The sequence below is a fragment of the Coregonus lavaretus genome, assembly GCF_964263955.1.
Source record: "Coregonus lavaretus genome assembly, contig: HAP1_SCAFFOLD_899, whole genome shotgun sequence".
Taxonomy (NCBI): Eukaryota; Metazoa; Chordata; class Actinopteri; order Salmoniformes; family Salmonidae; genus Coregonus; species Coregonus lavaretus.
This window is the reverse complement of record NW_028161602.1, coordinates 164,800-177,190: the sequence shown is the minus strand read 5'-3', so window position 1 is coordinate 177,190 and position 12,391 is coordinate 164,800. Positions and strand designations below refer to the sequence as shown.

At 40.9% G+C, this 12,391-nt stretch overlaps 1 long non-coding RNA gene across 1 annotated transcript; it reads left to right on the top strand.

Annotated features, from left to right (window-relative positions):
• Positions 1–1,010: 1,010 nt before the first annotated feature.
• Positions 1,011–5,949, top strand: LOC311120362. Its single transcript, XR_014612151.1, has 3 exons — positions 1,011–1,078; positions 3,400–3,456; positions 5,892–5,949. It is a non-coding gene; the product is annotated as an uncharacterized lncRNA (long non-coding RNA).
• The last annotated feature ends 6,442 nt before the right edge of the window (positions 5,950–12,391 follow it).

Here is a 12,391-nt window from a genome sequence, read left to right as displayed (position 1 = left end):
GTAAAACACCATTATCCATCATGCTTTGCTTATATTCATTGTATTCTGAAAAGTCTGTTCAGAAAAATCTACAACAGTTTATAAACAACTACAAGTTTTTAAAAGGGATTAAATTAAGACAATATTTCTGTATATTCATAATATCGCGTTTATATGGTTGTTGCAAAGGCTTGCGTGTACTCGTTAAATTTGTGTCTTTTCTCACAAAGGAAGTCACACAATTAGTTTAGTCTTTTCTTACGAATTAAGTAGCACAAAAACGCGCACGTTCGCACGAAATCTGCTGCAAAACTTTTAGCATATATTTGCACGTGTTGAGTGTGAGATTGTGTTGCCTGAGATGCCTGTATGTTTAGTGCTGCTTGCTTGATGTTGCTGAACCCTTATTGGCTAACTAGTCTGTATATTCTACTGAGTCATATGGATGCCAGTGCACACATTGACTGTAAAAGTGGGTAAAAAAAGAAAAGCATATAACTGTAGCTATGTGGTCTTTATTTGAGTGTGTTTCAGCAGGGTGAGGTCAGAGAGATGCTTCCAAGTCAGTATTTTTCTTAACTCATAAAATCATATACACAATCTGATGGGATGAATGTTCAACCCCATTAAAATGACCATAAAGTCTATATAGTACCTTTAAGTTAAGACCTCACAGATCTGCTCATGGCAAAGCAGTTCAATTAATGATATTAATTGATTCTTAAAGAATATAACGTATAAATCATGAGCCTCATCTTGAGGAGTCACCTGTGACAGTATTCATAAAGAGTAGGAGTACTGATCTGGGATCAGTTTTTCCTTTTAGATCATAATGAAACAGATTAAATGGACAGGGGGGACCTGCTCCTAGATCAGCACTCCTCCTCTGGGAAACTGCATGTATGAAACCGAACACATAGTCGTAGTCTAGTTACAGCAGGTGTTTACTGCCATCTAGTGGAAGATACCAATAAAACACCTGATTATCAGGATGGGGAGATGGCTGAGATGAAACAGAAAGTAAAGTTGTTCTTTTGTACAGGATCCATTTTGAGACGACAGAGCAGAAAACGCTATATGGAGAGAACAAAAAAATAAAGTGAGTATTTCTAAGTATTTCTGAACAATAATCTATTCTAAAGGACAGAGTAAGAATGAATACCTGGAATGAGATAGTACTAGTTAGTAGAACTGCTACTTGAGCTGAGTTGCTGACAGACAGCAGTTTTCAAAGTGTTATCACATGTTATCAGTCAAACGTCTGGTAAAGATGGTGGAGGAGCTTTTAAATGATAGGGTTTGATGTTTATCTCAGGGTTTCTCAATCCTTTTGTTCTTGCCCAGCATTTACACACCTGATTCAACTAATCATCAGATATTTGAAGACAGTTGAATATTTGAGGCATACAAATGAACATTCTCAAATTAAAACCTTTTGGATTTATAGGCCTGTTTACAATTATTAAAGGTCTACAGTAAATCACATTTTGGAGGAAAAAAACACAGCTAAAACTGGTTTAGAGTAAATTATATGTCTATCAAAAATAATGTAAGAGAAATGTCTTGAAGAAGTACTATAAGAAAAAAAAACTGAAGCAAGATTCGGTACAATGTCATGAGTTACTGCTGTGGCATGCAACTGACTGTTAGCGCCACCCTCTGGTTACTGTTGTAAAGGGGTGACACCTTGAAGCGTTCCCTGGAGTCTAAACACCTCTGGGTTCAGAACTCTGTCTCTGTGCCCTGCTACAGTGGTACTGTTCGTTTTGCATGGCCCGGTGCTACGGGTGAGTGGACATTTAATTTAATGACCAATGGAATGGTCTAAAACGTGCCAACTCTGCTCACCCGGGGAGCCGGCCAATGGAAAACTAATTTACCCAGACACCGTTATAACTTCATTTCCTTATTTGAAATTAAAAGTCACTTTGTAGCCTACGCAGTTACAAAATGTCTGTTCAAACTGTGGCGCATATGGAACATTAGAACAGTGGTGGAAAAAGTAGTCAATTCTCATACTTGAGTAAAATTAAAGATTCCTTAATAGAAAATGACTAATGTAAAAGTGAAAGTCACCCAGTAAAATACTACTTGAGTAAAAGTTTAAAAGTATTTGGTTTTAAATATACTTAAGTATCAAAAGTAAATGTAATTGCTAAAATATACTTAAGTATCAAAAGTAAAAGTAAAGTAGGAATAATTAAAATTAAAATGTCTTATATTAAGCAAACCAGACGGCACAATTTTCTTGTTATTTTCATTTACGGATAGCCAGGGTCACATTCAAACACTCAGACATCATTTAAAAAAAGCATTTGTGTTTAGTGAGTCTGCCAGATCAGAGGCAGTAGGGATGACCAGCGATGTTCTCTTGATAAGTGCGAATTGGACCATTTTCTGAATGTAAGGAGTACTTTTGGGTGTCAGGGAAAATGTATGGAGTAAAAAGTACATTATTTTATTTATGAATGTAGTGAAGTAAAAGTAAAAGTTGTTAAAAATATAAATAGTAAAGTACAGATACCTAAAAAAAAAGACCTAAGTAGTACTTTAAAGTATTTTTACTTAAGTACTTTACACCACAGCATTAGAAGATGGATAAATGTGTTGATTTTAAAAGAAAGATGGGCAGATTCTGCTAGGTAGGCTACGAACTATTATAAAGTTAGGTCGTCATCACAGTAGGTTTGAGCTACAGTATGATGACTTACCAACCTGATGGTCTCCGTTGGAAATGTTGTGGAAAATGTTGTACACCCATTGGGCCTCCCGAGTGGCGCAGTGGTCTAAGGCAATGCATTGCAGTGCTAGCTGTGCCACTAGAGATCCTGGTTCGAATCCAGGCTCTGCTGTAGCCGGCCGCAACCGGTAGACCAATGGGGCGGCGCACAATTGGCCCAGCGTCGTCCAGGGTAGGGGAGGGAATGGCAGGCAGGGAGGTAGCTCAGTTGATAGAGCATGGCGTTTGCAACGCCAGGGTTGTGGGTTCGTTTCCCACGGGGGGCCAGTATGAAAATAATAATGTATGCACTAACAGTAAGTCGCTCTGGATAAGAGCATCTGCTAAATGACGTAAATGTAAATGTAATTAAAATATGTAACATAAACAACAAATGATATGATCAGATACACAAAATACATCTGGTTTTAGATCTAGAAGATTCTCCTCTTCAATAGTAATATCATCAATTCTGACCAGTAACTTACCTGTGGTCAAAGGTCCCTGATTTATCACTAAAATGTATAGGATGATCCATAGAGATGTCACTCTTCATGGACAGATGACTTGGTACGGGAGAGAATTTACTGTTACAGCAGGTGTTTACTGCCATCTAGTGGAAGATACCAATAAAACACGTTATTATCAGGATGGGGAGACGGTTGAGCTGAAACAGAAAGTAAAGTTGTTCTTTTGTACAGGATCCATTTTGAGACGACAGAGCAGAAAACGCTATATGGAGAGAACAAAAAAATAAAGTGAGTATTTCTGAACAATAATATATTCTAATGTACAGAGTAAGAGAATGAATACCTGGAATGAGATATTACTAGTTAGTAGAACTGCTACTTGAGCTTAGTTGCTGACAGACAGCAGTTTTCAAAGTGTTATCACATGTTATCAGTCAAACGTCTGGTAAAGATGGTGGAGGAGCTTTTAAATGATAGGGTTTTATGTTTATCTCAGGGTTTCTCAATCATTTTGTTCTTGCCCAGCATTTACACACCTGATTCAACTAATCATCAGATAATTTAAGACAGTTTATTATTTGAGGCATACAAATGAACATTCTCAAATTAAAACCTTTTGGATTTGTAGGCCTGTTTACAATTATTATAGGCCTACAGTAAATCACATTTTGGAGGAAAAAAACACAGCTAAACCTGGTTTCAAGCAAATTACATGTTTATCAAAAATAATGTAAGAGAAATGTCTTGAAGAAGGACTATAAGAAAAAAAAACTGAAGTACCATTCGGTACAATGTCATGAGTTACTGCTGTGGCATGCAACTGACTGTTAGCGCCACCCTCTGGTTACTGTTGTAAAGGGGTGACACCTTGAAGCGTTCCCTGAAGTCTAAACGCCTCTGGGTTCAGAACTCTGTCTCAGTGCCCTGCTACAGTGGTACTGTTCGTTTTGCATGGCCCGGTGCTACGGGGGAGTGGACATTTAATTTAATGACCAATGGAATGGTCTAAAACATGCCAACTCTGCCCACCCGGGGAGCCGGCCAATGGAAAACTAATTCACCCAGTCACCGTTATAACTTCATTTCCTTATTTGAAATTGAAAGTGACTTTGTAGCCTACGCAGTTACAAAATGTCTGTTCAAACTGGGGCGCATATGGAACATTAGAACAGTGGTGGAAAAAGTAAAGATTCCTTAATAGAAAATGACTCAAGTAAAAGTGAAAGTCACTCAGTAAAATACTACTTGAGTAAAAGTCTAAAAGTATTTGATTTTAAATATATTTAAGTATCAAAAGTAAATGTAATTGCTAAAGTAAAGTAGGAATAATTTAAATTAAAATTACTTATATGAAGCAAACCAGACGGCACAATTTTTCTTGTTATTTTCATTTACGGATAGCCAGGGTCACATTCCAACACTCAGACATCATTTAAAAAACGCATTTGTGTTTAGTGAGTCTGCCAGATCAGAGGCAGTAGGGATGTTCTCTTGATAAGTGTGAATTGGACCATTTTCTGTATGTAACAAGTACTTTTGGGTGTCAGGGAAATTTATGGAGTAAAAAGTACATAATTTTCTTTATGAATGTAGTGAAGTAAAAGTAAAAGTTGTTAAAAATATAAATAGTAAAGTACAGATACTTTAACGTATTTTTACTTAAGTGCTTTACACCACTGCATTAGAAGACGGATAAATGTGTTGATTTAGAAAGAAAGACGGGCAGATTCTGCTAGGTAGGCTACAAACTATTATAAAGTTAGGTCGTCATCACAGTAGGTTTGAGCTACAGTATGATGACTTACCAACCTGATGGTCTCCGTTGGAAATGTTGTGCAAAATGTTGTACACTCAGTGTATTAAAATATGTAACATAAACAACAAATGATATGCTCAGATACACAAAATACATCTGGTTTCAGATCTAGAAGATTCTCCTCTTCAATAGTAATATCATCAATTCTGACCAGTAACTTACCTAGGGTCAAAGGCCACTGGTCCATCACTAAAATGTATAGGATGATCCATAGAGATGTCACTCTTCATGGACAGATGACTGGGTACTGGAGAGACTGATCTCAGAGTTTGGTTGGAGATTCTGGAAAACATAATAAATCCCCATGAAACTACATTTTAAACTAAATCAAAATTATATTTCAATAGATAAAATACATTACATAAAGCATTAAAATATATGCCATTACATAAATCAACAAACATGCAGCTCTAGCAGGGCAGGAATTTGACGAACTGACTTGTTGGAAAGGTGGCATCCTATGACGGTGCCACGTTGAAAGTCACATATGCATCGTTTTTCAAAACATAGTGAACCTGGAGGCAAAAAGCGAACCCCACATTCTAGCTAAATGTTGTTTATTAGCACTCAAATCTATCCATGGCATTTTCGGCACAATTTGGTCAAAGCCCCAAAGCGTTCAGAAAGCCTCTGTTTCCCATCACTAGTGGACACCCCCATGAGTGTCTTTCAGAACCCCTCCTAAAACCACCTGTTTCGTTTTGGTTGTTGTTAGGGACTCTCTGTTAGTTCCTTCTTCTGTTTGAGAGACAATGTTTTATGTCTTGTTGAGGAACGTAACAATGTTCATGTGATTAAATTAAATCACCCGACTGTTTGGATGTGTCTGTTAGTAAATGTTTTATTTCTAAGAGATCATGAGTTGTCACTGTGTTCACCACAACCAACATGCTGCATCTCTGTTTAGGGGTCAGTGGTCTAAAATGAGTCTCTCTGGGGAGAGAGAGGAGGGGGGCCCTGCCTCTAAAATGATTCTCTCTGGGGAGAGAGAGGAGGGGGGCCCTGCCTCTAAAATGCGTCTCTCTGGGGAACATGACACCAAAGCTAAGAGGTGAGATGACAATTTTATATAGAATTTATTAATTTGATTTACAAAATAAAAAGCTATCTTAAGATGAATGCACTTACTATAAATCGCTCTGGATAAAAGCATCTGCTAATGCTATAATGGAATGCATATTTTACTTTCATGTTTTTTTTTTTACCAATTCTGATGGTTGTTACAAGCAGAATTTTGACAATATTACCATTATACCAATACACTCTTCCCACCCGTTTAACAACTCTAAATAGCTTTGGCATCGTAGGCTTCAGGGTCCCTTGTCAATAATGTTGCCTACAACTTTAAATACAATGTTCATTTTCATCGAACACATATTTCGCCCTAGATGCCTTCAATTGGCCAATTTATAGCCATGGCCAATTTATGATTCAATTTTTAACAACGTGATGTTGCGCTCCAAAGTGATAACTTGAAATAACATGATATAGGTAATTAAATAATAAAGTTAGATATATTTTTGGGTTCAGTGAAGAAGAACCTCTAGAGTTCTGATCAACGAAAGGTGAATGTTTTGAGGATGTGAACCCAGCAGCCCTCCAGTGGTCAGATCAAGCCCGCCCGTTTTTTCCAGCGCCCGGCCCGTGATTCGAACCAGCCACCTTTCTGCCATAGGTCCAACTTCTGCCACAGCTCCAACTCCTTAGCCGCTGGGCGAAAACCTGAGTTTATCTTCAGAAATAAGTTAATCTGCCAAACCGAAGACAAAATGCTATGCATTCATTTATACCCATAAGAGTAAAATGTCTTAATTCTCAGCACTTATACGACCAATTTTCTACTCTGAGATACTTTGTGGATATGGGCCCAGATCTCAAAATATTGTTATAAAAAAAACTTTGAATGTTTGTTTTACATATAAAAAATAAATAAAATAATATTACTAATGTAAGCCACTGTAAAGACTATTTAGTTTATTGGGTTGCTCTGCTCATGTCCGCGTTCAGGAACTGTCCGCGTCCACGTAAGGTTTGGCGCCAAGCATATTGTCCAGTTACGCGCAAAGTGGACTGAGGTGATCTTGGGGAATAGCGACGGAGTTTGTTACAGTGTTGAGACGCCAAAGTTTATTGTTCAATTTGCTTTTTGGTCAGGGACAGTGTGAGTGTAGCCAGATCCTTTTCACTCACTATCCTTGTTTCATCTTGCGGTTCACCGGATTCGTCATCATCCTCGAGGGACAGACGAACGACCTGCTAGCTAGCCAAGCTATTCGGTACAGCTAGCTAAGCTAGCTACTCTACCAGCAGCATCCTAGTTATCCTAGCTACCACTACATCATCACCGGCTGCCTGCATTTCTTGTGGACCGATGGAGCTCCCGGGTTGTTTCTTCCACCTGTTAAATACCATGGAGGGCTTCTCCCTCTCTCGTTGACAGATGCTGGCTACCTACCATCCCTCTGTCCGGTTCTCCTCTTCACTAGATGGACGGTAACTTTAGTGTTTAACCCCTCTGTGTCCAAGGACTGAACTTTTGAATATTATTTTCGGGGCGCCTCAAGTTACCTATTTTACAACGTTTATTTCTGATAAAAACTAGTTAATTGCATCCGCCATGGAGCCCAGTTTCATAATATTACCTTCTGTCCCTGGTTATGAAGTAATCGCGAAAAAACAGGCCTTATGTTCGGGCATTTTTCACCCTGCCAGCTCCTATTAGTTCTATTGGCCTTTCCAAGATGGCGTAGTAGTGCAGTTGTGTTTTTATCGTACAGTGGGGGAAAAAAATATTTAGTCAGCCACCAATTGTGCAAGTTCTCCCACTTAAAAAGATGAGAGAGGCCTGTAATTTTCATCATAGGTGCACGTCAACTATGACAGACAAATTGAGGAAAAAAAATCCAGAAAATCACATTGTAGGATTTTTAATGAATTTATTAGCAAATTATGGTGGAAAATAAGTATTTGGTCACCTACAAACAAGCAAGATTTCTAGCTCTCACAGACCTGTAACTTCTTCTTTAAGAGGCTCCTCTGTCCTCCACTGGTTACCTGTATTAATGGCACCTGTTTGAACTTGTTATCAGTATAAAAGACACCTGTCCACAACCTCAAACAGTCACACTCCAAACTCCACTATGGCCAAGAACAAAGAGCTGTCAAAGGACACCAGAAACAAAATTGTAGACCTGCACCAGGCTGGGAAGACTGAATCTGCAATAGGTAAGCATCTTGGTTTGAAGAAATCAACTGTGGGAGCAATTAGTAGGAAATGGAAGACATACAAGACCACTGATAATCTCCCTCGATCTGGGGCTCCACGCAAGATCTCATCCCGTGGGGTCAAAATGATCACAAGAACGGTGAGCAAAAATCCCAGAACCACACGGGGGACCTAGTGAATGACCTGCAGAGAGCTGGGACCAAAGTAACAAAGCCTACCATCAGTAACACACTACGCCGCCAGGGACTCAAATCCTGCAGTGCTAGACGTGTCCCCCTGCTTAAGACAGTACATGTCCAGGCCCGTCTGAAGTTTGCTAGAGTGCATTTGGATGATCCAGAAGAGGATTGGGAGAATGTCATATGGTCAGATAAAACCAAAATATAACTTTTTGGTAAAAACTCAACTCGTCGTGTTTGGAGGACAAAGAATGCTGAGTTGCATCCAAAGAACACCATACCTACTATGAAGCATGGGGGTGGAAACATCATGCTTTGGGGCTGTTTTTCTGCAAAGGGACCAGGACGACTGATCCGTGAAAAGGAAAGAATGAATGGGGCCATGTATCGTGAGATTTTGAGTGAAAACCTCCTTCCATCAGTAAGGGCATTGAAGATGAAACGTGGCTGGGTTTTTCAGCATGACAATGATCCCAAACACACCGCCCGGGCAACAAAGGAGTGGCTTCGTAAGAAGCATTTCATGGTCCTGGAGTGGCCTAGCCAGTCTCCAGATCTCAACCCCATAGAAAATCTTTGGAGGGAGTTGAAAGTCCGTGTTGCCCAGCGACAGCCCCAAAACATCACTGCTCTAGACGAGATCTGCATGGAGGAATGGGCCAAAATACCAGTAACAGTGTGTGAAAACCTTGTGAAGACTTACAGAAAACGTTTGACCTGTGTCATTGCCAACAAAGGGTATATAACAAAGTATTGAGAAACTTTTGTTATTGACCAAATACTTATTTTCCACCATCATTTGCAAATAAATTCATTAAAAATCCTTCAATGTGATTTTCTGGATTTTTTTTTCTCATTTTGTCTGTCATAGTTGACGTGTACCTATGAGGAAAATTACAGGCCTCTCTCATCTTTTTAAGTGGGAGAACTTGCACAATTGGTGGCTGACTAAATACTTTTTTCCCCCACTGTATGTCTGTAAATAGCCTGTAAATACCCTATTTTTCGTACATATTTCCCTATCAGACTTTTCATCCTTCTACAAGATATACTTTCCTGCAACCCGCCTCACTCAATGTGGAACGGATTCTATTATTGACTTACCTTTATCTAGAATCTAGAATCTCCAGTTGAAACTAGCTAGCCAGCTAACTAGCTACTTGCTATTAGCCACAGCTAGCGGTGTTTCACCCAGAACATTGGATTTTTTTTTCTGCGGGATCAATTTTAATCACTGGACATTGATCATCGGATATTCGGCCAGTCTGCACAGCGCGTTATCGACCCAGAACATATCAGTTTTTCCGCCGGAATCACTGAATCAATGGACCTTTAACTCCGGATTCATCGCTACCAGCTAGCTACAGCAAAACGGACTCTGTGTTCTGGCTAATCATCCTGAGCTAGGCCCATCTCCCGGCTATCTACCTCTCTGTCAACCGGACGGGACCACCTAGTGTTGACACGGAGCCCCGCCGATCCTTCACGACTGGTCTGCCGACGAAATCTTCTGATGTGGTTACGAGGTTAACCAAGAAGATTCCATCCATCTGCTAGCCCTGGCCCGCTAGCACACGCTAGCCGTGGCCTCTTACTCACTAGTGCTTCACCACCGGACCTTATGATAACTATAGCTGATATCTGCTGGACTGCTCCTTTTTGAGGTACTACATCCTGTTTATGTTTAGCCTCAGCCCAAACATGGTTAGTTTATTGTTGTTTCGGTTATTTCTAATTGTACTATATCACTGTAGACCCCCCAGCCTAGCTAAACCTGCCTTAGATAGCTCCTTTGCCCCTCCCCCTATACACGCGGAGACCGACTCAATTGATGCCTCCAGCGATGCTATCTCTTTCATTGTTACCCAACGCTTAGGTTTACCTCCACTTTACTCATATCCTTCCATATCCTTGTCTGTACATAATGCCCTGAATCTTTTCTATAACACCCGGAAATCTGCCCCCTTTATTCTATGTACCCAACGCACTAGAAGACCAGTTCTTAAAGCCTTTAGCCGTATCCTTATTCTAGTCCTCCTCTGTTCCTCTGGTGATGTAGAGGCTAACCCAGGCCCTGCAGCCCTCAGTATCACTCCTACTCCCCAGGCGCTATCATTTGATGACTTCTGTAATCGCAAAAGTCTTGGTTTCTTGCACATAAATATCAGAAGTCTACTTCCTAAGTTTGAGTTATTCACTGCGTTAGCACACTCTGCCAACCCTGATGTTCTAGCAGTGTCTGAATCCTGGCTCAGGAAGGCCACCAAAAATTCTGAAATTTCCATCCCCAACTATAACATTTTCCGTCTAGATAGAACTGCCAAAGGGGGTGGAGTTGCAATCTACTGTAGAGATAGCCTGCAGAGCTCTATCATACCATCCAGGTCTGTGCCCAAACAGTTTGAGCTTCTACTTCTAAAAATCCACCTTTCCAGAAATAAGTCTCTCACTGTTGCCGCTTGCTACAGACCCCCCTCAGCCCCCAGCTGTGCCCTGGACACCATATGTGAATTGATTGCCCCCCATTTATCCTCAGAGTTTGTACTGCTTGGTGACCTAAATTGGGATATGCTTAATACCCCAGCCATCCTACAATCCAAGCTAGATGCCCTCAACCTCACGCAAATTATCAACGAACCTACCAGGTACAACCCTAAATCCGTAAACATGGGTACCCTCATAGATATCATCCTGACTAACATACCCTCTAAATACACCTCAGCTGTCTTCAACCAGGATCTCAGCGATCACTGCCTTATTGCCTGCGTCCGTAACGGGTCCGCGGTCAAACGACCACCCCTCATCACTGTCAAACGCTCCCTAAAACACTTTAGCGAGGAGGCCTTCCTAATTGACCTGGCCCAGGTATCCTGGATGGATATAGATCTCATTCCATCAGTAGAGGATGCCTGGTTGTTCCTTAAAAGTAATTTCCTCTCAATCTTAAATAAACATGCCCCATTCAAAAAATACAGAACTAAGAACCGATATAGCCCCTGGTTCTCCTCAGACTTGACTGCCCTTGACCAGCACAAAAACATCCTGTGGCGTACAGCATTAGCATCAAATAGCCTCCGCGATATGCAACTTTTCAGGGAAGTTAGGAACCAATATACACAAGCAGTCAGGAAAGCAAAGGCTAACTTTTTCAAACAGAAATGTGCATCCTGTAGCACTAACTCCAAAAAGTTTTGGGACACTGTAAAGTCCATGGAGAATAAGAGCACTTCCTCCCAGCTGCCCACTGCACTGAGGCTAGGAAACACTATCACCACCGATAAATCTACAATAATCGAGAATTTCAACAAGCATTTTGCTACAGCTGGCCATGCTTTCCATCTGGCTACCACTAACCCGGCCACCAACTCTGCACCCTCTGCTGCAACTTGCCCATGCCCCCCCCCCGCTTCTCCTTCACACAAATTCAGACAGCTGATGTTTTGAAAGCGCTGCAAAATCTGGACCCCTACAAATCAGCTGGGCTAGACAATCTGGACCCTTTCTTTCTAAAACTAGCCGCCGAAATTGTCGCAACCCCTGTTACTAGTCTGTTCAACCTCTCTTTCATAAAGTCTGAGATCCCCAGAGATTGGAAAGCTGCCGCGGTCATCCCCCTCTTCAAAGGGGGTGACACTAGATCCAAACTGCTACAGACCTATATCCATCCTGCCCTGCCTTTCGAAAGTATTCGAAAGCCAAGTTAACAAACAGATCATCGACCATTTCGAATACCACCGTACCTTCTCCGCTATGCAATCGGGGCGGCAGGTAGCTTAGTGGGTAAGAGCGTTGTGCCAGTAACCGAAAGGTCGCTGGTTCTAATCCCCGAGCCGACTAGGTGAAAAATCTGTCGATGTGCCCTTAAGCAAGGCACTTAACCCTAATTGCTCCTGTAAGTCGCTCTGGATAAGAGCGTCTGCTAAATGACTAAAATGTAAATGTAAAAAATGCAATCCGGTTTCCGAGCTGGTCACGGGTGCACTTCAGCCACGCTCAAGGTCC